General features: G+C 43.8%; 2 long non-coding RNA genes across 3 annotated transcripts; one reads left to right on the plus strand and one right to left on the minus strand.

The window, feature by feature from the left end:
- The first annotated feature begins 1706 nt into the window (after nucleotides 1-1706).
- LOC148408736 (uncharacterized) lies at nucleotides 1707-27662 on the plus strand. 2 transcript variants are annotated; one of them, XR_015868535.1, is made up of 3 exons: nucleotides 1707-1934; nucleotides 22003-22099; nucleotides 27482-27662. It is a non-coding gene; the product is annotated as an uncharacterized LOC148408736 (long non-coding RNA). The 2 variants fall into 2 exon arrangements; XR_015868534.1 differs by lacking the exon at nucleotides 27482-27662 and adding an exon at nucleotides 23411-23956.
- LOC148408737 (uncharacterized) lies at nucleotides 6668-13267 on the minus strand. The gene is made up of 3 exons (XR_015868600.1): nucleotides 12854-13267; nucleotides 12573-12665; nucleotides 6668-8685 (listed from the first exon to the last, which is right to left on the minus strand). It is a non-coding gene; the product is annotated as an uncharacterized LOC148408737 (long non-coding RNA).
- Nucleotides 27663-27893: the final 231 nt, after the last annotated feature.

A 27893-nucleotide genomic window follows, 5' to 3' on the forward strand; every position in this document is an offset into this window, starting at 1 on the left:
AAAAAAAACACAAACCTCCAATTGTACTAATGTACCTTGATTGATGTCATGTTTCAGGTCACTTCCAAAATGAACACCTTAGACTTAGAGAAACACATATTTGCTTGATTTCTGTTCCTGTTTGAAATGTTTTGCAAATGTTTGTGCAGTTTAGATGGTAGCAAATCTCTAATTTCACGCGACTCCTGAATATTGTCGCACAAAACCTATTGTGTACTTTTGCCGATTAATTGTCATAAAAGTAATTAAATTTCAAGCTGATGATTGGATGAAAAAATGCATTTGTTGGTTCCGTATATTTTGATCGATGAATAATTGTCAATGCTTCTTTTATGCAATTTGAAAACGGGTTAATTATTTGTTTGACAAGTATTTTCTCATATATGCGCACAGAAGGTTAGGTATGGTTGTAATGAAAACAAGGCACTTCTTTTCCAGCGATTTAAATGCATCTCTGAAGGCTTTCTGTACATTCATATTTTGTCGGTACAATTCAGTTGTGGTCCTTGCAGTGTTTTGTTTAGGCTGCCAACGCAGGTTGCAAACCTTCGATCTGGGGTCAAGCCAGGACACGGGAGGAACTCAAAGTCTTTTTCAAGGCCTGTAAATAACAACAGATGCATAAGAACCTTGTTCCAAAAAAGATATTGCAACTTTAACCATTGTTATTTCTTATTGGAATATTTTTGTGGATGAGATACTTTGGAAGAAAATATGGCTCCTACCTAATCAATATTTAATCACAAACAAGGTTAAAGAAATATCTTTTAATTACTTACCCAGTTAAAGTTATTTAGGTAAAAGATTTAAAAAAATATATATTGGCGTGAGCTGTAATTTTTGTCATAAATTCCCAGAAACTGTTCATTTTAATTGAGTAACTTCCGTCTATAAATTTTTATGGCAGAAATTAGGTGATCTTGTTTACATGACTGTTGAAAAGGGCGTCAAAATTGCATGGAAGAATGTTTTGTTTGGCTTTGTTGTACATAATAGTGGGAAAAAAATCTATTTATTTATTAAATTTATTAATGTTTTTGTCAAAATACCACAATCATTGCTTCAAATTTATTGGAAGGAAACGATGTGTTTTTTGACGGTTAAACAACACATTCTTTGAATTAGATATTTAGACAATAAAAAGGCTCAAAAATCAAATCGAGATTTGTAAAAAGTTAAACGTATTTTTATAGGTTTTGTACCCCTAGCATAGTTATTTATTTATAATTTATGTTTTGTTTTTGTCTCTGTTGTTGTTTCCATATCCTTTGAGATATCCTCCTAATGTTTGTGTGTTGTTGATTTTGGCACTAAGCTTCAAGAAGTCGCCCCTGATTCTTTTTTTTTTTCGGCACTGCTTTCTCTTATAAAAGTTAGACACCTTACTTGTGGACGTCATCGAAAGTTAATTATTTCGATGGGCCGTACTTTACTATGTCACTGCAAGGGGGTTGCCAACACCAGTAACGGCAAAACTTTTCCAAGAAGAATACAAACCAATATTATCATCAAAAAGGCAAACAGAAAAAGTGTAGGTGCGTGGTTTTCATTTGTGTCCCGTCTTGGAAGGGGAGGGAAGGGGAGGGGAGGGGAGGCCAGGAGGACAAGGAGGAGGGAGGCGGACTAAAGTTGTCCGAGTTGCACTCCGGAGGACCCGCAAAGGAGCAGCGCGTGCATCTCTGTTTGTATTCGCTGGGAATCGGCGTGCACCTGTGCGTGCGTGTACGCGCGAGCGTGCGCGCGCGCGCGCCTCCTGTAATCCAAACGCTTGTCAAGTTAGCAGCTCACGCGACAGTCCGCACCAGCGGACTTGACAGACCGAACGTAAGCAAAGCCCCGAGCAAAAGGCATGGAAGTGTTTTTGCCAAGTTTGCCTTCATCTTGATTTGAAGGAAACGCGACGGGACGGGAGCAAGTTTCGTCGCTCTGACGTGGTGAGTAACTTGCAAACAGCTGGAGTGACTGTAGTTTGTGTGCTTCGGGAACACCTAGATCCGTTTTCGGAGCTTTTCCAGTCTTTGTTGGTTGCCTTTGACTTTGCGCTTGTTCAACCTTATGATGATGGCTGGGCTCTGCTTCACCTTTGTATTCAACTCGGCTGCTTCCGATTATTTACGTCTCTCGCGCGCTGCCCCCCCCCCCCCCCCCCCCCCCCCACACACACACACACACACACACACGCACGCTAGCAAACACAGGAAGTGAAATGACAGTGGTGTATTGCTTCATAACAGACTCCTGCGTCTTTAACTTGCAACTATTTTTGTAAAACATCATACCTCTACAGAATTAGCTTTACTACCTCCATGCACAAAAATATTAGGTACAAATCACTCCTCCTTGGACATTTGAAAAGTTGTAGTTGCAATCATTATATTGGTTAGTCTGCCAACCTCACAGTTAAGAACTCTCAGTTCGATTCCAGCTCTCTCCCGCCTTCCTGTGTGGAGTTTGCATGCTCTCCCCGTGCCTACGTGGGCTACCTCTGGGCACTACTGCTTCCTCTCACGTTCCAAAACATGCATGGTAGGTGTATCGGAAACTCTAAATTGTCCTTAGGTGTGATTGGGTGTGTGATTTTTTTTTTTGTTGGTACCTGTGTGCCCTGCCATTGGCCGGCAATCGGTTCAGGGTGTCCCCACCCAATGCCGAAGACCTCTAGGATAGGCACCGGCGAGCCAGTGACCCACAAGAGGATACGCGGCTTTACGTGTGATTCATTCAACATTCATGTCAAGCTCTGTTTCCTTTTGCTTTGAACTTTTTTTGCACGTTAACAACGGTTGTAGTCGAGTACTTGATGATTTTATAAGAATGACCAACACGGCATGATGGATTTGGTCAAATTTAGCTCCTGAGCGCTCTCGTGGTTGTCAGTGTGCTAGCTAGCTTAATGACTCGAGGGATATGGAGAAGAGGTGTCAACAAAGAACATGACGTGCGGCTTCCCTATTTGCTTCAACTTGTGCAAAAGGCACCGTAACCACCCACATGCCATGGTTCCAGCACGAGGGAGATGTTCTTCATCGGAATGCTTTTGCATTTGTTCCTGGTGAGGCGTGACTGTGATAACCTATTTACGATAAGTCTCCACCAGTTTTAAAACGTGCCAAGCGTTATATCCCGCTTTTGTCATCATTTCCAAAAACGAATCGGCAAATAGGGAGGAAAGGAACGCTTATGAGCGGCATGCTTCAAATTCTTTGCAGCTGACCCCTGGAAAATGAGAGCAGCCGGACATGACCGTGTAGCTGCTTGCGCTCACTACGACCGCAACGTGATTGCATCGTAAGTGCCCTATTTAATTAAGTCACGCATCTTCGGTTGGTTTTCTTTTAAGCAAAGTATAGGCTCAATTCTACTGAGAGTTTTCACTTTATGCAAAATCGGCGATAGGCGATTTTGTCATCAACTTGGCAATAAACAGCTAATGATGTGTACCAAACTGCAAAGTGTTTGGATTCACCCGCCACTATGCAACGCTCCTAAATCAAAGCCAAAAAAAAATCATAATTGCACCAAAAAAGAGGTGTATCACAAAGCACCATAAATTAAAACATTTTTAGCCCGAGTTGGGTCAAAATGTTCTCCCCGGGGTCAAATGTGATGCAATTGCAAAGAAAGAGGTCGAAAGGATTTTCTATGGCTCGATTTGTTCTTGAATATGAAATAAAGCCCTGACGTATTTATCTCAATGTTTGACTGTCTGCTGCAAATAACGACATTTCTTATATTCTCGCGTGAGCTATTTGCAATATTGTGCTTTAGTGGACAGTGAAATCAGCTAGCTTGTCACTTCCATATATATATAGTTGCCGGGCTTATTGGTAAGTACTCGCAATCGGTGAGTGCGTATTATTTTGTTGCTGTTCTGGGTGGTGAGGACACCGGGCCGTAAAAGAGCTTGAAGGCCCACAAGTACATCTGGCAGACTTGACACTGGCCATCAGCACTGCGGCTTCCTCTTTGCCTCCTCCCTCCCTCCTTTCCTGTCCCTTTCACCTCGTAACAGCTTCTCTTCTCTTCTCTTCTCTTCTCTTCTCTTCTCTTCTCTTCTCTTCTCTTCTCTTCTCTTCTCTTCTCTTCTCTTCTCTTCTCTTCTCTCCTCTCCTCTCCTCTCCTCTCCTCTCCTCTCCTCTCCTCTCCTCTCCTCTCCTCTCCTCTCCTCTCCTCTCCTCTCCTCTCCTCTCCTCTCCTCTCTTCCTCTTCCTCTTCCTCTTCCTCTTCCTCCTCCTCCTTTTCCTCCCTCTTCAACCTTTTTTGCTTTCCTGCAGCAATTTTGCTCTTTCCTTTTGGTCCGACCGCACGCACGCATGATAAGCGGCAAATATCAGTCGGCAGTCACAGCATTGAAAAGCACACCGTTTAACAGACATAATTGAACTTGTCTTCTTCTTTTGGTTTGTGTCATCCTTGACCCCCAAATGGTATGTTGACCATGGACTTGACCATCTAGCGCTGAGCTCCTAGTCCAGGGGTCTGCAACCTGCGGCTCCGGAACCGCATGTGGCTCTTTTATCCTTATGTTGAGGCTTTCCATGGTTTGGGAAAATAAAAAAATGCAGGAAACGGAAATATAGAAAGGCTTTCCAGATTAAAAGCAAAGCTTTCCAGAGTAAGATATAACCAAACGTTAAAAACTAAAGAGCTTGAAGTGTTCTTAACACAAAATAAATGTCATCTTAATCCCCCGACATCCCCTGGTTCCCATACAGTAATTATTTTAAGTAAGAATGCGACCGATATAAAAATGCACTACTGCGCATCAAAACTCGTCTCTGACAGATCAATCTTCCTTGAATGGTGTTGGTGGGAAAAAAAAATCTAAATTTCAATGACCGTGGGACATACTTTTGGCCTTAATTTTGTGGAAAAGTTGCGTCTTATATTTGTGGAATTACGGTATACGGCAACTTTTGCATTTAACCGTTTGGAACTAAACACTGTTATTTGGGTCTACAACCACATCAATGGCAAGCAAAAAGGACTCATAATTGATCCTTGAGGCACTCCTATAAACCTAAAGTTGGTCATGTAAAGCAGCAGGAAGTAAGCACTTATGTTCGAGCTTGGTGGTTAGCTCAAACTACCGCAACTCACTAGTTTTGATGTGATATTTATTGTGCTAATAAGCAAAGACATTTTTGAGCAAACATGTGCTCAATCATATTGTCGCCAAGCTATGGGCCACCTGCTTGCCGTGCCTTTCACACAGCTTTACCTTTAGGGCCAGCCTCGCTACCTAGTTAAACAAAAGGGCCCCCACGTCGCTCCTCTAGATAAACACGCTTTCCTGGGAAAACACGGACTCGGTTACACTTTAACCTGCGCCGCGGGAGGCCGCGGCAACATACTACGGACAGTTAAGGTCAGGCCGGGCTTTACTTCAGATCTGCGCTGAGAATCATGCGCCGCACGTGAAACCACGCTGGTATGCGGAACAATGGCGCCTTTGACGCGCTCGTCCCCCCCCCGCTCCCCGGTCCGCAGTACAGTCAGAGCACTGTTTCTCCGGGGCTTGGGTGTCACTCCCCAAGAGCTGACCATCTGGCTTCTGGCAGCACAGAGGCACTAGTCAAACGTCTGGCAAGATGGCTTCTCCAAACCAAGCCGACAAGCTTTTGAGCACTTTAGATTCATTTGCTCTGCGTTGAAACGTGCAATACAAGGACACTGTAAACATTATCAGGGATGCAAAGGAGAAGATTTTCACTCTTTCAATCCCAAAGACGTGTTTTTACATTTTTTTTTTAAGAGTGCATTCAATCCCAGGTGCTTTTGTTTTGCGAGTTGCCTCAACCATTTTTAGACACTCCTTTAGGCAAACTTAAAAATGTTAAAAAAAAAAAAAAAGTAGCTGGATTCCCGGACTGTTGAGAACAAAACAAACATACAAATTTGTCTTTGGGATTGAATGAGTTAAAGAAGCGATGGGATCTTTATCTCGGCGCTCGGCCGAACATAAGCGAGCGCGTAGCCACCTCCCCCGGGCGGGCTCGTGTAAACAGACAGCGCTCCAGAGGAATGCTGGACTCTGTGACCTCGCTCCCCGAGTGCTCTTGCGGTGCACCCGGTTCAGGCCAAACGGCCCGCCCCGTGCAGCTTCTCGTTCAAGCTCCACCCTACCCTGCCCTGGCTTGAGGCCCCTCAGGGTGGGGGAAAAAAAAAAAAATAAATCACCTCTTTCGCTCCCCCAGCACGGGCAGCTTCACATACACACGTTTACAGTACTTAAACACGTACACATATGCACAAGTGCTCCCTTTTCCTTAACCGCCCAGCTGTCAGAGCAGAAACTCGCTTTCAACAGTCTACCAAACATTCTTGAGATTTTTAGATGTTTGCCGTGTCAAATTTCGCTCGTCTCATCTTTCAAAGTCGAGAATAATAGGACCGCTGTATTGTAATATAGTTACTGTAAAGCCAAGGTTTTTTCCAAATTGAAGCTCCTTAGGTTTAGCACGAATGGAAAGCCCCCCCCCCCCCTCCCCTTTTTTAACCTTTTTACCTGTTCTCACTGCTGCTAATGAACGTTCAACATCATCTCCCTTCCTGTTGCTCTTGCTGTATTTTCACCAATGACGGTCAGCATCTCACATTTTGCTGACACATTTGTGTTATTGTGGAAGATGGGGGGGAATGAAATACAACAAGAAAACAGTGGCTTCCGTCATTTATTTTCTTTAACATACTTTATCAGAGCGTGTTGTAAGTACCGAAATATTTGTTTGTATTTGGAGCTAGTCCCGAATGTTGTCTGCAGCCTTTAGTTTTGACCAGCAGGAGGAATGGTGGGCTTTTCTCTTGTCAATCGCCAAATAATTCGAAAATAATAACGAGGAACTTAAATATCGTCCATCTTTTGGGTCGCAGACTTGATACAAATGCGGGGTGTTGGCAAGTTTAGTTGGCAAAGAGCTTTAGCACTTTTGTTGCTATTGTTAGCTGTGGCTGCAGTCGCAGCCGGGGTGCTTTGCATTGATGCGGTAGGCTAAACTTGAGCAAGCTCCTTACAAAGAATCCATACTGGAATTTTCAAAGAGGCCGCCGGGGTGTTTGTCAAAATGAAATTTACCATTCACCCGACCGACAACTCTCGCACGCTCATCCGTTTTCACGTCTTCCTTCTGCTCCTGAACTTGACCTTCCACCCACAACAAGAGCCTAGCAGGGTGTGGCAAACAAACACAAAGACAGCCAATCGGTATCCTCTTCACTGGTTTTGATTGACCTTTGTTTTCAAAGCCCCAACTCAAGAACAAGAAATCTGACGCAAAAAATGATAGAATCAGCAGTTAGAGAAAATTAGATTAACTTGTTTAAAATAATGCTTGAACTATTACTGTAATTAATTGACAGCAAGTACTTTGTTAATATTTTTAAATGTTTAGATTTTTTTTATCAGTTTTGTCCTTGAATTTCTGCTTCAAAAATATGTTTTTATTCTTTTTTTTTAACTTTTTTTTTAAATGAACAAACAGCCTACATACAGTAGAAGGTTTTTACAAACATGAGTACTGTGTGTGGAAAAATAAAAACAGACACTGCCCTCTGCTGGAGTTTAGTTAGAGGAAGATTCCCAGGTTGCACACGATGGGTTTGTGAGATCATACGCATTCATTCTCATGTGAAGTACACACCTACACAGTGAAACCAAACGAAAGAAAAGAAAGCAATTGCTGACACGTATCTTGTGAAGACATTTCAAACATTTTTTTCAGTGATAATATGATAGCGAGTGGATATCATCTGCAGTGATTTTTGCCGTCATGCAAACGCGGGTTCCGCCGGTAATGTCTTTTGTGCGTCTCATCCAACTCGCCTCAGGGGGCCTCACACGTGTCCGCATCGCTCTTGTGAACAATTGCACACGCTTGCAAATACACAGACAACAATCACAGTTAGTTGTTGTCTGAGGAAATGAAGGGCCGTCTGGTGCCATAGCAACCGAATCAGACATTCCGCCCTTCCGGTGCAAAGGCGATGAAAAAAAGAAAAAAAGCGGCAATCACAAATTGCTTGAAGATTTAGGCCCTAAATCTTCAACCAAGAAGCAAAAACGGCTTAGGATCATCAGCATACCCATCCATCCAGTTTTTAAAAAAAATTCTCTGCCTGTCTGCATATCTGGATGCATCTCCAGCAATTTTGTCACATTCAAGTTCGGTGAGGGATTAAAAGTGTTTTAAATTCTGCGCTACCAGAAACAGGAAGCTGGAAGCATTGCTCATATAAAAGGAGAGGTCAAACGTATGTTTTAAAGCAGGGGTGTCAAACTCACTCTTATCTTGGGCCACATTGTGGTTCTAGTTTCTGTCAGAGGGCCTTGAGAAATTTGAAGTGCTTATTTTGAAATCAGAGGCTGGCAAAAACTGTTCCAAAGACAAAAAATTGTTGGTTCTTTGAAGATAACTTGCAAGTTGGGTATTTTAGCCGGTAACTTGTTATCAAATGAGCATTTCGCGGGCCACCTAAAACGATGCGGCGGGCTGGATCTGCCCCCCCGGGCCTTGAGTTAACACCTGTGTTGACTCCTGGCTCCACCGCGCCGTATACGTAACACGCAGAAAGGCAAACGTTGACCCCCATCCGCTCGACGGACACGCTGAGGACCGATCTTCATATCGGCGCCCAAGAAGGCCAGAAGTCCAGAAGTCCAGAGCGGGCATGGCTCCTCGGCCCATCCTGCATGTAACGCACATATTGTTTGACAAGCGACCTTGGTCTGACCCCTTTTGACGTTTGTCTCGACTGTTTCCAGCGCCGGTCTGTAGGATTTGTTTTGTCTGTGTAACGTTTGTGCTATTTTTAACCGGAGCGTATGACAGGAGATCACTTGAAGTGGCTCACAGCACTGAGCTGACCCACATATTTTTATCACGGTGTCATTGTGAGGTCGACGTGCCATGCTGGCGAGCAAGCTTCGCTACGAGCTCTGAGGGGAAAATGGAACCGCTGTCTATCCCGGTGCTTCTCAAATGGAGGTGCTAGTAATAATAAAAAATAAAAAAAATAATAAATTTTGCGATAGACAGCTTTGTTTTTTGTTGTTGTTCCAGGGACGATACCGATTATTAGTAGTCAAGGAGGCCAACAGCCAGTATTTGGAGCTGAGATGAAGTTTCAGTATACGTCAAAATATTGGCATCCAAATTGTTTAACTACATGAGCGTTAGCAACAGCAGTCCCAAACGGAGTTTCGCATCATGGTTCGTTAAACAGGCGCACGTCAAGCAAACAGCTTTGTTGACGGCGGGTGCACTGCTCACTTGATAAGCACCTGACCTAAAGTCACACAGATTGTGATCGCAGCGGGGAAGTATAAAATGAGCTCCGGCTTCCCTTATGCACTACCAGCCGCCTTCTTTTTTTTAATTTATTCTTTTCATTGCGTTGTTCATTGCAAAATGTGATCCTATTTTTTTTTTTTTTTAATTGAAATGGTGAAAAAGTCTTCCACTGCCACCTTGTGGCTTGGCACACTTGCAAATGCTTGTAAAAAAGTCGAGACTTTGCTACTTATTTTACGCACTATAAGCCGCACATGCAACGAATGGCCCACTTTCAAACTGTTTTTATATATATGCATTATAAGGCGCATAGAGTAGAAGCTTCAGGGATGGGTGGGGTTGTGTTATGCATCAACTAGATGGAGCTGCCCTAAAGGGAATGTCAACATTACAGATACGTCAGTCAAACTTTTTTTGAATAGACAGAAATGAAGAATAAAGAAAAATATCTCTTGATTAGATTAAAAAACTGTTTGAATCCATCCCAAGACGAATGGCGTTTAAAAGAATATAATTATGATTCAATTAAATATTCATCACCCGTTTGCGAGGTACATCTTCGTGTAGACTGCGCCTCAAAAGCTAATTTATGTCGTCCACCGTCCTCAAGCTGAGGATGGAATAACTTGGGTGGCCCAGGGTGGCTCTCCCCCTCCCCCTTCTCTCTTTCTCCTCCACTTAAGTAAAGCAGCCCCACCTGATGCACTCATCTGCACCAAACACTCGTTGGGGGGGCCAGCCAATAGTATTTTGTCTGCCGAGTCACGTATTCAACCAATCACAGCACACTGCAGCAAAGACCGCAGCAAAAAGCAAACTTTGCTAAAATAGGAAATCCTTAACCACAAAAAAAAAAAAAAAACGCCAGGGAATTGGGCCTCGTTGATTCAAAAAAATCAAATCAAATGCCATGTGAAGAAAACAAATGGTCAGGTCCTCAGTACTGTAATCAGCCACACTTCACTCCCACACTTACTTCTTTTACTGCACCCGCGGCCTCACTACTCCACAATTTATGGAATGGAGCATAAAGCAGGCTGCGTGGTGTGATGAACTTGTTTCATTTCCCCACCGCAAGTGAAAGTGCAACTGAGTCCTATAAACACAGACACAATAGTGCAGGAAACCAGACTGGTGTGGTCTCTACACCCCCCGTTTCCATAATTGACTCATTCAATGCCAGAGGCGGATTTTCCCTTTTTTTTTGGTTTTTGTATTTGAGTCCAGAATTTACAATGCCAGGGACGTGTTTTTTTTAAGAATTTTTAAGAATCCAGACATTCAATCCAAGATATTTAACTCATTCAATGCCAGGGATGTGTTTTCACATTTTTTTTTTTAAGTACAGTATCTTGGACTGAATTCTGAACTCTTAAAAAAATGTGAAAATATGTCCCTGGCATTATTTGAGTTAACCAAAGGTAAACGCTTGAAATCATTGGTAGAATTCAAGCAAAAGAAAGGAAGAAGCAGCTTCGATTCATATACAGTACATTAACTGTACGACACTTTTGACGATTTAAAGTCAACTAATATATGTTTTCATTTTGATTATATTGGTTTAAATTGATTTTACTCACCATCGGTAAACACAAACAGACGTGTTATTGTTATGTTGGTGAAGTATTCTAACAAGCCGAGTGTGTCGGTGTTTCGTAGTAAATATTCACTTTTTGTTTAAACTGGTACGCCAGATCGCAGGAATTTTCCGGCACTTTGGGAACCGATGACCGTCGTAGTCTTTCAGTGTGCCAACTTCCAAGATCCTATGGCTTTTCCTGTGGCATATGATGCGCATTTAGAAATACCACGAAGCAGTAGTTAGCCTTTAAGGACCTCTGAATAACGCTCGCATTTATTGTCTAATATTGGTGCCGCCATTCTTACTGGAGTTGAACTTGCGGTCATTGAACAATTACTGGCCGAGAAGGGCAAGTTGAGAAAGTTAATTGGCACTTGTTTGTTGCTCCGCACTCATTCTGGGTCGCATTCTTTCTTTTTAATTAGTAGCACGGCGATAGACACAGATGATTGGCTGGCTTCATCCGGCCTCCACAGCGGACAGCAGTCACAGTCTACTCATGTTTGTGTAATAGTTGATACGTATTTTCCGAAGCGGAGTAGTTGCTAAGTTGTTTGCTAAAATGTCCCGGTGACGCAACTTCTGGAGAGTGAGGTCCAAAATGGAGTAGCTCGTTGACATTTCAATGAGGGAGCTCAGACTAGATGCCACAAAGGTCCATTACATACATCACCCACCGTTTTATGACCTTTTAACCCAAGGCATCTAAAAATTTAAATTAAACTGAAATTTATGGAGAGAATGAAATCTACTACATGCCTCTGCAATCACCATTACTGACAGAGAGCACCTGTCTGTACAGGAAGCAAATTTTGTTTGCTTTTTTTTGTTCGAATCCGGATAACGTGCGGGTGAAACGAGTCATCGTGGAGAGATGCGTGTCTGGAAAAATGTCAAGCTAATTGCAGCAGGAAATTGTTGAGGCTCTTGACAGTAAAACATACTGGATTCATGGTTGCAAGCGTGTGGACATATTTGTCCACAGAAAATATTCAACTTAAAGCGTCCTCTATTGGGATCGTAGTAGAGATTTGTTCACAAAAATAAATCCTTAACTTGACAGGTAACGAGAGGTGGCAGGCGACAAGTTGAGTCAAACCGTTTTAGTATGGGGGACAATCCGGGATTTTAAAGTAATGTTTGGCCAGAGGTTTGGAAGTAAAAAGTAGCGTGCTTTTAATACGTAGAAATGTTAACGTTAGCATGATAATTAGTGGTATTACAGAGCTACATTTGGGCTTTAGAGAAAGCAAAGTTTGGAGTGTTGTTTGATGGCTGTTATGCATACACTGCGCAGAATCTCTCAACTTTTATGCGCCGTGAATCGCACCTATGAAATTCCCACACAAAATTCCACTGAATAATTGCCTGTGGATGAGATTTCAGTCATGTGGATTTGGACTGGGGGGGGACTGGACTAAAAAAAATGATGTAAACATTCTTTCTTTCTGTCTGTCTTGCTGTCCCTATCCGTCTTCATTTTTTGCAATACACTTGCTTACAAAGTTCCCCCGTAACGCCGATGAAAGATTTTGGGCCTCGCCATCGTTTGAGTTGCCTGCCCCGCCCTATCTTTATTCAAGAGGTCACACGTTCTGATGGGAGGGTATCTAGTTTTGTGTCTTTTTTTTGTTTTTGGCACGTTTGCCACCATAGTGAGAGCGAGCAGGAGCGAGGAAGCCTGAGAAGTTGTTAATCACCTCAGTCAGTCACATTCCGCGGAGGCTGGGCTCTTAGGGCCTCTGCGCACTGGAGATGAGGCCAGCCATGGTCTGGGGGAGATTGGGCCGCCGCTATTGGAGCAAATAGTCTTTAATTAGAGGGAGGACTTGGCAGAGACTGATGGAGGAGAAAGGATCTCAGGATGTGAGACCAGGGTGAGAGGGTTCACACACAAAACACTGGCTTTTCATCACTGCGTGACTCACTCCGTTTGTGTCGAGCATGTGTGTGTGTGTGTGTGTGTGTGTGTGTTTCTTACCTCACTGGCCAGGCATTCCAGTAGAGAAAGTGGTGTGAAGTGAAAGAGCGGCTCTAACAGTGTGGGTATTCATGGCTGTGGCCCCTGTGAGCTGCCCTGGGCTCCAGTGTTCACAGACAAAGCCTCTCCTGCGGGACCCAGACACACTCGCATAGAAAAGGGGAGCGACGGAGAGGGGGGGAGACAAGGTAACGAGGGCTGGGCCGGGCGCTCGGATGCTCGGAGATTGCCCCTGTGCCACTTGTCATCCCCTGAGAGTGGAAGTGCCATTGGATGTATTTCAAATCTTCAACCAGCGAGCGTCTCGCCTCTTCAAGACTCAGAAAATTCTCTCTTTTTTTTTGCCATTCAAAATAAAGGAAAGCACCTCTCATCTTTACGGTATATTTTGCCGTATTGGTACATCTGCAGATCCTTGCGTCTCTCTTCCTGGGCAATGAGCTCCTCCCACTCGGGTTGGCTCAGCCAATCCGCTTTCTTTCTACCGGAGCTCCCAACCCGCCCTCGCTGGTACAGCTTCGGCGCTTTGGATTCCATGAAAATTCTTGGCCATCCCGTCTTTGCTCCCCCTGCCTGGCCCCTTCCCTGGATTGGCTAGCCTGCTTCCCTGTGTCCTTAAACAACCCGCGCACACGTACAGGAAAGGGGCCCGAAGATGGGGCTCTTTCAAAATGTCTGCGTTGCCTTTTGTAAGCCGCTGAGCTTTACGGAAGAATCATTTCAACGTAATGTGAGAAAAGTGCTTGCTATTAACATTGCAATAGGTGAGGGTGTACAATATGCCGCGTCTTGGGATGCGAACGCACTAAATGATTGCTCCGTACACATTTTTTGAGTTTTTACACCGAAACACACACAGATGCTGTTGGTGTGTGTAGATTACAGCGTATTGTCATTTGGGCATTTTCTCTCAAGATGCTGTGGATGGATGAGGAACGTCATACCCTAGAAAAGTCATGAATTGTTTTGCTTTTTACATTATAGTGGAGCACAATCTTTCCACGTCTGTTTGTAAAGTAACTGAAATTTAATTAAATTAACCGAAATGTAATCATAATAATAAAGCAGGATGCACGTCGGATGGTAGACATACGTACATGCAGTATGAGGCTGCAACACACAATGATTGCACACTCTTGACATGTCCGATTTGTAAACTGAATACACGGATGAGAAAATCAATGCTTATTCAATATAAAAAGCCAATAAAAGCCAATAACATACGTAGGTTGCTAGTCAACAATGCATTTGATCACAACATTATCGTTCCACTACCTCTACCTCTACCTCGTCTTCATTTGCTTGATAATGCTGGAACGTCTTGCTTTTTTTTGTTTTTTTTTGAGGAACATTCCAAGACAAGTGCTTTCACCCTCAATTGGTTACTTCCCAATGTTCCAAAGCCCCTATTCCAGGGGAGTCAAACTTGTAGGCGGGGCACACCCTGGACTGGTTGCCAGCCAGTCGCAGAGACGAATAATCTTTCACACACCCAATCACGCCTAAGGACAATTCAGCGTGCGATACACCACACCCACCATGCATGTTTTTTGGAATGTGGGAAGTCGGAGTGCTCGGAGAGAACCCCAACGGGCTTGGGGAGGACATGCAAACTCCACACGGGAAGGCCGGAGCCAGCTGCATTCGAACTCGGGTCTCTTAACTGTAAGGCGGACGTGCTAACCACTGCTGCTTTGTACTCTGCTCCACCGTCACAAACCGCAGACAGACTAGGCGATTTTTCCATTTTTTGTGAGTCTTAATAAATGTAACTTGCATATGTACGTATAGAACCAATGGCACTGAACAATTTGAGTGGTTGAAGGACAAAATATTCATAATTAACTGTAATTATTACGCCTGTAAAAGCGTTTACAAAATGAGGACAAAAACATGCACTGTGTGTAGTTTGCAAAGTGTGTGAACAAGGGTTAAATAAACACATTTTTCACCATTCTGGCTGGAATATGAAAAGATGTAGATGGTATGGAAGGAGCTTCCGGCGCTTGGCGGTGTCGTTGAGCGCCCGTCCTGTCAAATCCCCTGCGACGGAGAGGCCGCGACCCCGGCATCTGTCAGCCGGCGCGGAAGGAGTCTGCGGGCGGCTACTGTAGCGGCGTGAGTCACCTAGACAGATGCTGCGCAAGGGTGCTGAAGCTGCCCCCCAGCACTTACTCCGCCGGTCTCTACGGGCGACATTGATCCAGACATCGGAGTCCCACTTTGGCTCCAAGTTGCAGAAGATTCTTTCCAGCAGACGGCGGAGCGCCATAGATGGACTGTGTTTGAAAGTGCTTTGAACCTTGCCTCGCTATCATTTAGGGAATTAGCAAACTGAAGCAAAACGTGAAACTGCCTCGTATTTGATCAGCGGATCCTTACATGGAATGCTGTGTCCAGTCACCTTAGTAAGATATGGGGAAAGTGATGTTTCATCCAGATGTAAATGCCTAGAAAGAAAAAGTTCATATCTCGTCTTGCATGCGATGTATGTTGAAACAGCCGGTGTTGCGTTGTATTTAGCCGGACGTGAGTGGAAGCGTATTTTTTTCTACGTTTGTCATGCGCGTTTGCTTCTTGCCTCGCTGTGTGTTGAAATCAGTCTGGGATGTGGAGACGGTAAGGGGGGGGGGGGGGGGGGCATGGCGGCGGGCCACAATCAATTGGCAGTGTAATGAGATGGCCTAGTGCCAGGTAACCATGGAGCTACCCTCTTTGCCTGTCTACCAATGCGCAGTTCAAAATTAAGTGAATGAATGAGAGGGGTGGGGGGGCAGGGAAATAAGGGTTGGAAATGGCAGGAATGGAGCCTGAAAGAAATCGTAAATACACAAGGTGGCTCATAGGGCCCTGTGAGCAATTTCCAAGCACTGTGGATTTTTTTTTTTTCACTGAATTACTATTCCTGGGAAGAAATCGCACAATGATAAGGATATGGACGGAAGCCGCAATGTAAAAATATTGTTCGTCGGTATGTTGCGTCAGCTTACTTAGGTGGCTCTGCTCGAGTAAAGTCGCAGCAAATAGAATAGCAACTAGAATAGACTTTATGTTGACATGCTTCCTTTTCGGTAGTAATATCACATGCTCATATTGATCACGTTTGGACAGACATTCGTTAAATGGGAAGTTAAACCAAAAAATTTCTTGACAATGTTCTGTGTAGCCCCACTCCACAGAACTCTAAATTTTTTTGCGGCCAAATGGCCCCGTTTTGATCCATCTCAGGTGGCGGCCATTTTGCCACTAGCCGTCGACTGATAATGCCATCAGCGTTGCTCGGGGCTCAGGTGAAATGTCCAATCGCGCCTCTGCTCGTAAAACTCTCATGACCGCTCCCAAAAAAACAGGTGAGTCGTGATTGGTCGTTTCCGGAGCCCTGAGCAATGTCACTTTCTGTAGACGGCAATTGGCAAAATGGCCGCTCCAGCAGATCTGCACAGCTTACGGAAGTATCATTGAAAACTCCACAAATAAAACGGATCTTACATGACACCGCAAACCTGATTATACTCATATTATCTTTCTTTTTAAGACTTATAAGAACCAGAGGTTCTTCTACGTTGACATTTGGGTCCACGAATGTTTGGGACTACATTGACTAAACCGCCAAACTAAATTCTTCTATTTTATAGGCCGTCGTTCTCCCAGGGAGAGTTAATGATCCGCCTACCTGTTCGGGGAGTGCAGAACATTTAATTAGGATATCCTGCTAGGTGTTAATCGGCATGTTGGAAAGTGATTACACACTTTGGGTTGTAAACTAAGCTTTAAGGAGTTGGAAGCAATTATATTGTGTGACATTTCTTGATGCCCTGTACTCTGGTTGTTGTATATATTTTTTTCTTTTCTTTGAATTAGTGGGACAATGTTGTGGAGCGTCACTGAAAGACGCTAGATGAATTAATGTTTTTTAGATCAACCTTTTATCAGTCATGTAAACCCTGTGAAATATCTTTTCAGCCAATTACCCACTACCCAGTGCAAAGCATTTTTGAGTTAAAAAAAAAAAAAAAGACTTAAAACCTGCCATCGGTATCTGATTTCAAACTGGTCGACAAAAATAATCAACCTAAACTGTCCTCTTTGGGATTATTGAATAACTCTGTCGTCAAAAAGCAATAACTTGATTAGTAATAAATATTTGTCCACAAAAAAATAATCAACATGTCCTCTTTTGGGGATGTACTAGAGATCGGTTTACAAAAATAAATCATGAACTTGACAGGTAACGAGAGGTGGCACGCGGCAAGTTGGGTCCAACCATTCTAGTATGTGGAGAATCTGAGTTTTTTAAATAATAAAACTGAATACTCAACATAAAAATTGTTTGATCTTGCATTTTCCTAAGACGTTTAATTTATTCAATAATTAGTTCGAAAGGGTTTTTGCATGTTTGTTTTATTCAAAATCTCGAGGATTTCCTTCAAGCGGTTCCGATTATAAGATTTAACGATAACCCCCTGTCTTCATTTTCCTAATTTGCGTGAGATGGCCTTAACATATGAGGCATTGTCGGCATTGGCGGCAGCGATCACTCGCTCCCTCCCCGGCCCAGACTTGCAGAGGCGCAACAGTGGAGCAAACGGAGATGTCTGCGCTGTGGATTAATGGGAGGACTGGCGAAATGCTGCCGCAGTTGTGCGTGAGCAGAATATTACAGAGGGGAAGTGAGAGCGGGGAACCCGAGCGGGACAAGCCACTGCAAAATATGCTGGCGTGCAAATGTATTACACTTGAAGGAACCGTCTCCGTCTAATGATATCGCCCACTTGCATGAAGACATACGATCTTGCTCCACGCACGCTTTGTACGTTACCTCTGGAATAGCTTTTAGCCGGTGGCCTCCCACACGGACCGCTCAAAGAGAGTCCTTTGTCAAGTTGGCGGAAAACACCGTCAAAACGCCACGTGTGGGAAATGTAACAAAGCACAAGAACGTTTTTCCAAGCACCCTCGTGAAGTTTAGCATCTAATACGTGGATGTCAAAATGATGCGGCGGGCCTGATCTGTCCCCCCGGGCCTTGAGTTTGACACCTGTCATCTAATATATATGTATATGTGCAGTATATGGCTACTTGCCTGCATTCTCTCCGAAGGGACTTCGTTCATTGATATCTCATAGTTTTTCACGAGGGACACGCTTTTAAAAGGATCACGTTTGCGTATAGTTTTTGTCCTGTGGTTTTGATAGCTGATAGGCCAGCAATTTTACACTGGCACCTTCCTTCAATTTGATGTAGTTTTCTTACATATGTTGAATGTCATCAAAGATTTCATTTGAACAGCAAGTGGCAAGAGTGTGTGAGATGACATTATTTGGCGTCGTATGGCTTGACAGACAACGCTAAAGGGGAATTCAACCCATTTTTTTGGATTTGACAATATGTCCCGTGCAACCTCATTTGTCTAGAGACAGTGCTGTGATTGATATCCATCTTGTGGAATATGAAATAAGCAGCGAAATCTACCCGTTTTCTCCATCTCAGGAGGCGGACATTTTACCACTCTCTCAACTGATAATGGCGTCACACGGTTGGTTAATGACCAATCGTGACGCACAAAGTCAGAAAACAGGTGAGCTGTGATCGGTTGTGACCTGATCATTCTGCGCATGTCATTTTTGGTCAACAGCAAGTGGCAAAATGGCCGCCTCCAGAGAATACATCTCAGGGCGTATTTCTTTTCTTGATTTTACAAAAAATGAATCAGACTGCTGTGTTTAGACTCGTAGGGGCATATGGAAGATTATAAGTCAAAAATAATGTGGGAACTGTCTTCCCTTTTAAAGAAGGCGCAGTGCATCGCTGCACGCTAACCTTTCTGTGTTCCTCGCTCGGAGGGAGTTTTAAGACTTCATTTTCACAGATTTATTTTGGACCGTATAACCTTGTTTGAAACATAACAAAAACATTAAACATTGCATGCAGTTAATGCCAATATACAGCATTTCATATCCTATCAAAGCAAAGTTTTGCTAGCGGATTTGTGGTTTTGACGTGCACATATATTATAAAGTTCCTCATAAATCTATGGCTTGTTCCCTAATTGGAAGATGTTTTGCCAATCCAAACTAGAAGCGCATAAGGGTCAGAAACAATTACAGGATGCATGCATTGCCCCATGGGGTCAACGTGCTCATTTATGAGCAGGCAATTCTAGCTTGGCTTATCACCAATGCTAACTCAATTTAAGGTAACTCAAAACAGCTTGTTCTAAAACCTTGGGCCCAGCTTACATATTCTAAAAGTCCTAACTTAATTGATAACTCCCTCACTTTCACTGCATGTGCTGTTTTCTCATTACTTCTTCAAACATTTCAAAACATGTTACAGTTAAATGCTGTGACGAACGATATGGCGTGAACACCATACAATGCGACTGTCTTTATTATGCTAACGTTGTTTTGATTGCATTCACCCCTGGCTGATCGTTTCCAACGCAGCCGAGCTTTTGATGCCATTTCCGCGGTTGTGCCACTTTCAATTGCTCCGGCAGCGGCAAACAATGACGGGCTGGTCCGTAGGCGGTTAGCTCATGTTTTAAGCGATACAGTACATCCAAATAATTGCATTTAGCCACTGCTATGCCTGCCTCCCGGTGTGCTACCTTCTGACGGTTCCAAAAAGTATTGTGATTTCATTTCAATCAACTTCGTGGGCCCAGAAGCAATTAGGAGAAAAACATGTAGGGCAAGATCCCGTTTCTGGAGTAACTTGACAATTTCTTCTCAGGGTAATGACTCAACTCTTACTCCCAGTTTATGCACGCGCGGAGATTTCCATAGCACAAAATTAAATGGTGACTCACAAGACATGCTCCAATGCTCATTGTGCTGCTTCGGCTTTTCCAGCATACAGTAGACTCTTTAGTTGTGCTTGGACAGATGCCTACCACATGAAGATGCAATTTTGCATCGTAATCCATTGGTTTCCCTGAATGACCCTTCATTAATAGGCCCTGCATGATTTTACCACTCTTTTTGTAGCTTCAGCATCTGGTCTTACTTTTAACTGTCCCGATGTCAACCGGTTCACATGGCTCGAACTGCGCCATCAAAGCGTCTCACTCTTTGCCCACTTTGTTATTGCTTTGCGTTTATTCAACACTGCCCCGAAAAGCACCCAAACGAAAATGTTTGTCTCAAGCCAAAAGCGAGAAACGCTCGGCTGAAAACCAAGAAGTCGAAAAGACAACTTTTTTGCGCAATACTTTGTGGCCCAGAAAACACTGGAATGGAAACTAGAAGCCCAGTTTTTATTATTGTTATTATTATTATTATCGAGGGGAAGGCCAGTATATTTAGCATTTTTGCTCATCGTTCTAGGCCGACAGAATACCCTGTGCTATGTCTATGTAAATTTTGAAATGTCAAACTGCGAGACTTGCGTCGTGTCATAAAATGGTAGTGTAATTGATTAACGGTTTATCAGCGATTGAAAATCATTTTTATCTTTTAAACTGCGGTGTGGATTGCGACGTGAGAGCAAAAAAAACGCAAGGCGCGGGGACTCGAGCTAGCACCTTTGTTAACACACTTGATTTTGAAGTTGGCTTTTGCAACGGGCCGTTGGAGTGTGACGCGAACGAGGCTGTTTGTCTTCCTTGCTTGGTCTTTTTCCGACGCTAGTTTTACCATTGAAGATTATTGCTGTTTTTGGTGGTCCAAAATTGCGCGCATCCCTATTGAAATGTCTCCTTTTGGAGGAATTTTCAGCTGAAATATTGTGGTTTTATGGAGGTTAAGTGGAATTTGCTAGTATTCGGATATATATCGTCAATTACAAAGAAAAAAAGAAAAGCCACCATGACGCAAACCTCAAAAGTCGCTTGATCAACGTGTTTAAGACATTTCAAAAGTTGGAGTTGTTTCTACGGTTATTTTGACGGCCAAAAATGTCCTTTTATTGAAAAATGAACATTGACTCCAGCTATCGATGAGCAGTTTCTTTGACTGCAAGTACGAGACCCGAAAGCAAACGTATAGTGCTGTAGCTTTAGCAGGCAAGAAAATCCAAACGTCACGGATGTTGTTTTGAATATCTTCATCAAACTGTTCCTTAAATAGTCACGTCCTGTGAGGCATTGCGCTGTGGTTGAACAATAAAACACGAAGCGCGGCGCTCTCAAAGACACCCGAGGCACCGAGAAAAATATTCGCCGGTGAAAATACTCCTCGGCGCAGCGATCGCGACGGCCCGGCGTCCCGGCTGCACGTCCGCCGAGATTGGGACAAAGACTTTGAGCGAGTGGAGGCGGCCGGGCCGGGGACGCCGGCTGAATTGGCCAGCCCTCCCCGACGCGGGACGGGGAGCGCCGCTCTTGCTCTCATATGCTCAGAGCGGCTTTTCGCCCGGCCCTCAGCCTTTTTGCACCCAGGGAAAAAAAAAAAAAAAAGTCTTTGCCTCTCCTCCTCACTACGTGGCGTAGATTTGGACAAGGCTTAGGCTGCTGCGTTAGCACGTAGTAGTAGAGGAGCCGCGTTTCGCAGCCCGTACTTGGGAGATCAAGTTAGTAAGAACAAACATTTTCCGGCTTTGTTTTTCCATTTTATTTCCGTTTTGTTTGGTTGCTTATTCTTCGGGCGCCCTAGATAAAGACATTTTTATGATTTTCCTTCCTAAGACAAAGGATATATCCAATTTTTGCTGCACTAAGGAGAGACGGAGCTGCAGCCAAGAATCCTGCTGGGATCCCAAAGAGCCATGCAAAATGAGGCACCCCCCCTCCAAAAAAAAAAAAGCACACACCCTTTGCCGAGTCACAAATTCCACTTTCTCTGTGGACAGCTCTGCGACTCCTCCTCATTCATATCTTACCGCTTACAGAGTTTTGCCATTTCTCTTTTGCCATACCATTATTTAAAAAAAAAAAAAAGGAAAAAAAAAAACAAGAATTTGAGGATTTTGTTGCCTGGAAAAGGGAGAATGAAGAATTACTGAAGAGGGCGTAACAAGGAAAAGAGGGGAGGTTCCCTTCTTATTTTTGCGCGTTATCTGGCAGGGTATTTCTATGCTGTTATTGCATTATTTTTTGTGATTGTCGTTTAAAACTGTTCCAGTTCTTCTAAAGTTTTATTGTTATTGTGTCAGCGAGTGTGCTACTTCTGGGATGTGATTAAATGGTGACGATATGCCTTTGCTTGCAGGCTCGTTGATTTGTGCTTGGGATCTCCGAGCGAGCCGGAGTCTGTTTGACACCTGAGGATGTTTGGGCGTCAGCGTCCTCCAGATCGCGCCCTCTTGGTATGTTGGCCATTCGCAATGCTGGTGTGTGTCTGCCTCGCTCCGCTGTGAGCCGCAGAGACATTTTTTTTTCATTCTTTTCAATCTCGAGCAGGCGGTAAAAGCAAAAGACGTACACATACGAAGATTTGTTCTTAACAGTTGGTTTTAATTCGCGGATGAATTTGTGGTTTGTTGGTCACAGGTTTTTTTCTTCTTTAATTTTTTTTTTATCCTGTTTATACTCCAAGTGTGTTTTTGAAACATTAGTAGTGGTCAATTTAACAGCCTTTGTTAAACCAGCATACTTGTTTTATTCCCCGTTTTTACTTACTTAATAAACGGGCCTTCACATTTCATTTACAAACGATATTTTTCCCAAAAAATATTACCTCAAACGAAAATGCTAGCCGCAAAATATTCAGAACGGGCCCGTTTAGGGCATTTTGATTTTATTGAACAACGCCTGATTTGTATTTGCAAGCTTAGGGGAGTTATTGTGATTTTGCAAAGCAAGACTTGAGCATTCATTGATTGTTTGTCCTCTTTTACCATTATGAGGTGAGAACGAAAATAAAAATGTTTCAATGGACTGACTGATGTGGAAAAAAAGCTGGAGAGCTTCCCAAATTGTTCTTTACGTTACGCTAACCCCTGACGCCAGCAGCCACAAACCCGTAGATCCGAACTTGTGGTGTCAGGCCGCACAAGCTCGTGTCTACAGGTACGTGTCTCCTTGGCACAAGCGACAACTGCCCCCCGGCTTCAAATATGCCTCACGTATTCGTCAATTCATTTTTGATACAAGGCTCTGCTTGCCTGCACCAAGTCAAGGTTAAACCACAGAGACCTTTAATGACCTTGAATTACGGGCTGGCGGCATCACTGGTGCGACACATGTCCCACGTGTGCCTTTTTAGCCACTCAGAGTTCAGGCGCCGTTTCATGAGAATGCCATGAAGACTCAGTTATATGAGGCCGTTATTATCAGTGTAACCAAATGCTTGTAATTTCATTTCAAGCTTGCGTGCGTGTACTTCTGTGTGTGTTCTCATTTCGAACAGACAGGCCCAAATAGTCGAAATGAAAAATAGGGGTCACCTCTCATATTTTATGTTGACTTTTTTTTAACCTTGCTGCGATTGACTGGAGCGGTCCGCGGGGTGAGGTAGTAGGTTGTATAGTTTAGAGTGACAACACAGGAGATAACTGTACAACCTCCTAGCTTTCCCTGAGGAACCGCCTCTCTTCAAAAGGATACGTTTCACTCGCATTTTTACGCAGTGTTTGCAAAGATAAGATGCTTTATTTTCTTTCCGTGATTCCAATTAGGCACCGCATTGTGTTGTAAGGACTAGACTGAAACCAAGAAAATGAAACAGAAAGAAGCTGAAAGAGATGCAACCGAGGGGAACTGCCATAACAGCCGCAGGGGGAACGACTGTGTCTTGGTGCCCAATCATGTGCAATGGTCACTTTCACTTAAGCAAAACAATGTATTTCCTCTGCTGTGAGCCAACGAGCCAATAACTTTTGGGGTTTCGCAGAACCAAACCGAGAAAACCGCAGAACCTGTAGCTCATCTTCCTTCCTGCGACAACGGCTTCCTGCCTGTGCTTTTTTATTTATTTTTTAATCTCTTTGATTATTTCTTATATTGTATATAAGTAGGAAACTTGTAAAAATTTGCATTTTAAATAAATACTCTAATCTTGCTTGTGTACTTTCAAGGCCATGCTAACAAGCAGAGTTCAATTTTATTTAACATTCAAACGTTGACTTCTATAATCTAAACTAGGGTTGTCCAAACTAAGGCTCGAGGGCCAGCTACAACCCACCGTTAATCTTTTTAGTGGCCCACATTTTCTAAAAACATGGCTTGTGAGGGCTTGTCAAATGCAACCCTAACCCTGCTATTGTCTGTAATGTGTATTTATTTTATACATGCAGCATCCACTTTAACCTGTGGGTCTGGGAGGGGGCTCCTCCCACCTGTGGTCCCTTCTGAAGGTTTCTGATTTTCCCCAAATTGGGGTTTTTGAGTTTTTCTTTCCCCTTCTGGGAGCTTTGACAGGGGATGCTGTTGTGTACCTTACACCGAAAAGATGTGTCTTAAATGACTTCTTTTTTCGAAAGGTGTCTGGACATGACCTCTTTTCATCTGTGAAGCCCTTTGAGACTTTTGCGATTCAGGGCTATACAAATAAAATTTGATTGATTGAGTGAAAAAAAAAAAAAAGGGCGTGTGGCATGCAAAGACACAAATACACGGATAGCTAAATTACTCACAAGATTTCTCTTTAGAACAGCGTGAAAAACAAAGGTAATTCCATTTCAGAACCAATAATGGGTTTCTTCCCCTTGTTTGGTGCCAAAGTCCGATTTGTCAATATATCATATTACAAATCGAGCTTGTTTTTGTTCTGAATGAGGAGATGGTATTTAGCTAGCGCTCAGATGAGGGGCGCTTCCATTTTAAGCGGAATGCGAGCCCACGGAACACAGTAAAACAAGAACATCAAAACAAAACAAACATCCTCAACAATTTTCCTTAAATAGTCGAATAGTAAACCCTTGACGCAACAGTTTTCGCTTTCCTTAAGGAACCACATTATATAAGCAATGTTTGTTTCCTGGCTTAATTTACCGGACAAAAAAACTTTAGGCAAATCTGGAGTATAACACAAGACCCCCCCTGGTGAAGTGGACAGTTAGCAGGATATGTCATAGCGCGGTGGGCCGCCGCTGTGCGCAGATGCGCAGGCCGCCGAGTGCTATGATGATGAAAGACTGTTTCCACTTAAACTCTTCGCTCTCTGTCTCAAGGCCACCGGGTTCGATGAAGGTGGGGAGGGATGAATAGAGGAGGGGGGTCGTCGGGTTCTTTGGGCCAGAAAGAAGCTGGGGGCCCACTGTACGGGGCAGTTTCTTGCAGTCTTGGCCAGCTAGCAGTCACTCGCAGCCAACGTGACTCCACTGTACTTTCTTGCGCACGCATGAGTTGTATTTTTTTATCTTATTGCGTGATGTACCACGACCTGCTTATGGAATTAAGAGTGTGCATTTTTAACATTTTATGAATAGTGGCTGTCTGACAAAATGTGTCCACACATTTTAAGAAAAAAGAAAAGAAATCTTAGCAAAACTCGATATTACCCCAAGTCAGCCGATCTAAAATTTGGGTAGAGTACCAGTACCCCTGTGAGAACATGAAGGCACCTTTATTCACATTTTTGCAGGTATAAGCAGGTCTAATATAATGCATTTTCATGCAAGACTAGAACAGTGCAGTTTTCTTTTCAAATTAAGAGCAAATCAATTGGAACATGGAGGTATTTATCACCAAACTGTGTGGCAGTGACACCGTCGCAAGGTTTATGTTTTATGTGAATCAAACTGATATTACAGAATCTATTTTGTGGAGTTGCTGAATAAAATACTCCTGGATATATCGCCACAAATGTGGCTCCAACATTGATTAAAACAAACACGGATGTCACAACACATAGTTTGAAGTCATTTTTATTTTTTCGTTCAAAAAATGCTTTGGTGCATGTGGTTGAAAACCAAATATTTCACATCACAGAAAAAGGTTGAGAACCACTGAACTCATTCAACGTATTTTCACATTTTTTAGGAGTCCAAATATTGAATCCCAGTAAATTGAGGACATTAATTTCCCGATATTTCGGTATTAAATTGACGCTTAAGTATCTGGGATTAAATGTCTGGACTCTTAAAAAAAAAAAAAAACGTGAAAATACGTCCCTGGCATTGAATGAGTTCAAGCTAACCATACATTTAAACCCAAATCCTTTTACCCTATGCACCTGCGCTCCTCTCCAGCTGAAGGGAAATTCTTCTCTGCGCCCTTACCATGCATTGTTAAGGTTGTAGTTACAAGTGGTGTGTGCGCGTATGCTTGCGTGCGTGTGTGGGACCACACGTGCATGTTTTGGGCCGTCGCTGATTTTAGTCTTCACCGTTGTCCGTCAGAGGAACCCGTCCGGGAGAATTCCCTCTCCTCTGCGTCTCCCCGCATGCCGTCTGCCACATGAGCCCCGCATGATGATTTCCGCCACTTAATAATAATAATAAGAGTTTGAGAGCATGGTCTCTGTACTGTATATGTTCTCCCTAGCGCACTTTTGCCCTTTTCTCTCCTTTGCGCCTTCCTTTCATCTCTGAGCCGTGTTGCCTTAGTTGGCCGTCATGTTCCCGCCCTCCTTTTCCCCACGCATGCTGTAAACGGCACTCATTCTCACACGCGCAGAGGGAGCGACAGACAGGAAGAGAATACGGGACTTGCCGAGCGAGGGAGGATTCCGATTTGATTTTTTGTCTTTTTCTCAAGTTCCGAAAGGCAAAAAGCAACGGCTTGTAAGGCAAACGTATCCTCGCCTGTTTTTCTTTTGTCCGCTGCGCTATTTCTCCATGCTCTCGTGCTCTCTTTCCCTTTGTCCCTCCCTCTTTTTCTCCTCTTTTTGCTGCATATATTAGGCCCTTTGAGCCTTGAGTGATTTCAGCTGTGAGGAAACCAAAGGGTTTTTCTTTGCCTTTTTCCATTCTTTGGCTGTCTTGACGCTCCATGCGCGGTGAGCCTCGTTAGATTCTGGAACCCAATGGGGACCTGAGCTTGTCATCTATGAAGGGAAGGGAACAAACTACAGAGGTGTGATATCGCAAGAGGGAAGACGTCGCCGAGTGCGAGACCTTCATCCCGGGGCGGAAACGCTGTCGTAGACACACCGAGAGGAAAGCAACAGGCGTTGGACATCTTTTTTTCTCGGTTTGCCTTCTTTTTTTTTTTTTAATACCTGCCAAGGAATTCAGTTTGCTCTCAAAGCCGAGGTGATCTGGGAAGCGTGGCCCACGTGTGTTTTAGCGGATGGTTTGTATGAGCTGCGTTTGCTTGGGCTGTCAACTTGGCGGCACGCACGCATACGAAAGCCTCGCGTTTCTTGCCTCCTTGGTTACTTGTCATGCATTTGCAATAGCTGCAGTTGAATTAGCCTTTGTTCCCTTCCGCTTGCCTTTGCCCACCGCAAAGCTCGGCGTAGGAATTCCTTCGCTAAAAGTAGATTTTAGTCGACGTCGCTAGGAATCTTTCGGAAATTGACGCGGTAGGAAATTCTGTCTCGGTGTCATAAAGCTGAAACTCGACTTTCTTTCTTGTTCACCTAATTTAACCCGTTTTTTTTTTTCCCGTATTGCCCTCTGTCTCCCTCTGTGGCGCTCTGTGGCTGGCTGCACATGCTACAGTCGTGCATGTCTGAGCAGCAGACGGCGAGACGGCAGCAAGCTGCTCCGGCAGATTCACGTGCTAGTCTCAGCCATTTCTCTTTCTAAATAGCCTTTCTCTCTCTCGCCTTTTTTTTTTTTTTTTTTTTGCTGCTCATACAGATGCCTCTGGTTCCATCTGTTGGGGCCACATCCTCTTCCTGTTGACCGATGGAGAGAGAGAAACGGCGAGATGACTGCGGCAGCCATCGAGACGGCAGTCAGCCGGGTGAGTTGTCTCGTCAATCTCACGTCCTATTTTGCCAGAAGCTTTCCCCTCCATGAATCGGGATCTCCGTAATGGTGCCAGATTTGCATTTCTGGGGATACTTTAGGGCAAATGGTGGGGAGCCTGAACAGATAGGCTTTTTTTGTTGTTGTTGTTTTTTTTTTTCTATCTGTGCTATTGACGCTCCGGTCACCTGGGAGCTCACGTGCTTCCACGCCTTTCGCCGCGCTCGACTCGATCCGAGCCCTTCTCACCAATGTCACGTGATAAGCCACGTCTGCCTGGGTGCGTTTGGTCTCCGCAGTC

This window comes from Hippichthys cyanospilos, chromosome 18, assembly GCF_059441005.1.
Source record: "Hippichthys cyanospilos isolate Australia breed blue-spotted pipefish chromosome 18, RoL_Hcya_1.0, whole genome shotgun sequence".
NCBI lineage: Eukaryota > Metazoa > Chordata > Actinopteri > Syngnathiformes > Syngnathidae > Hippichthys > Hippichthys cyanospilos.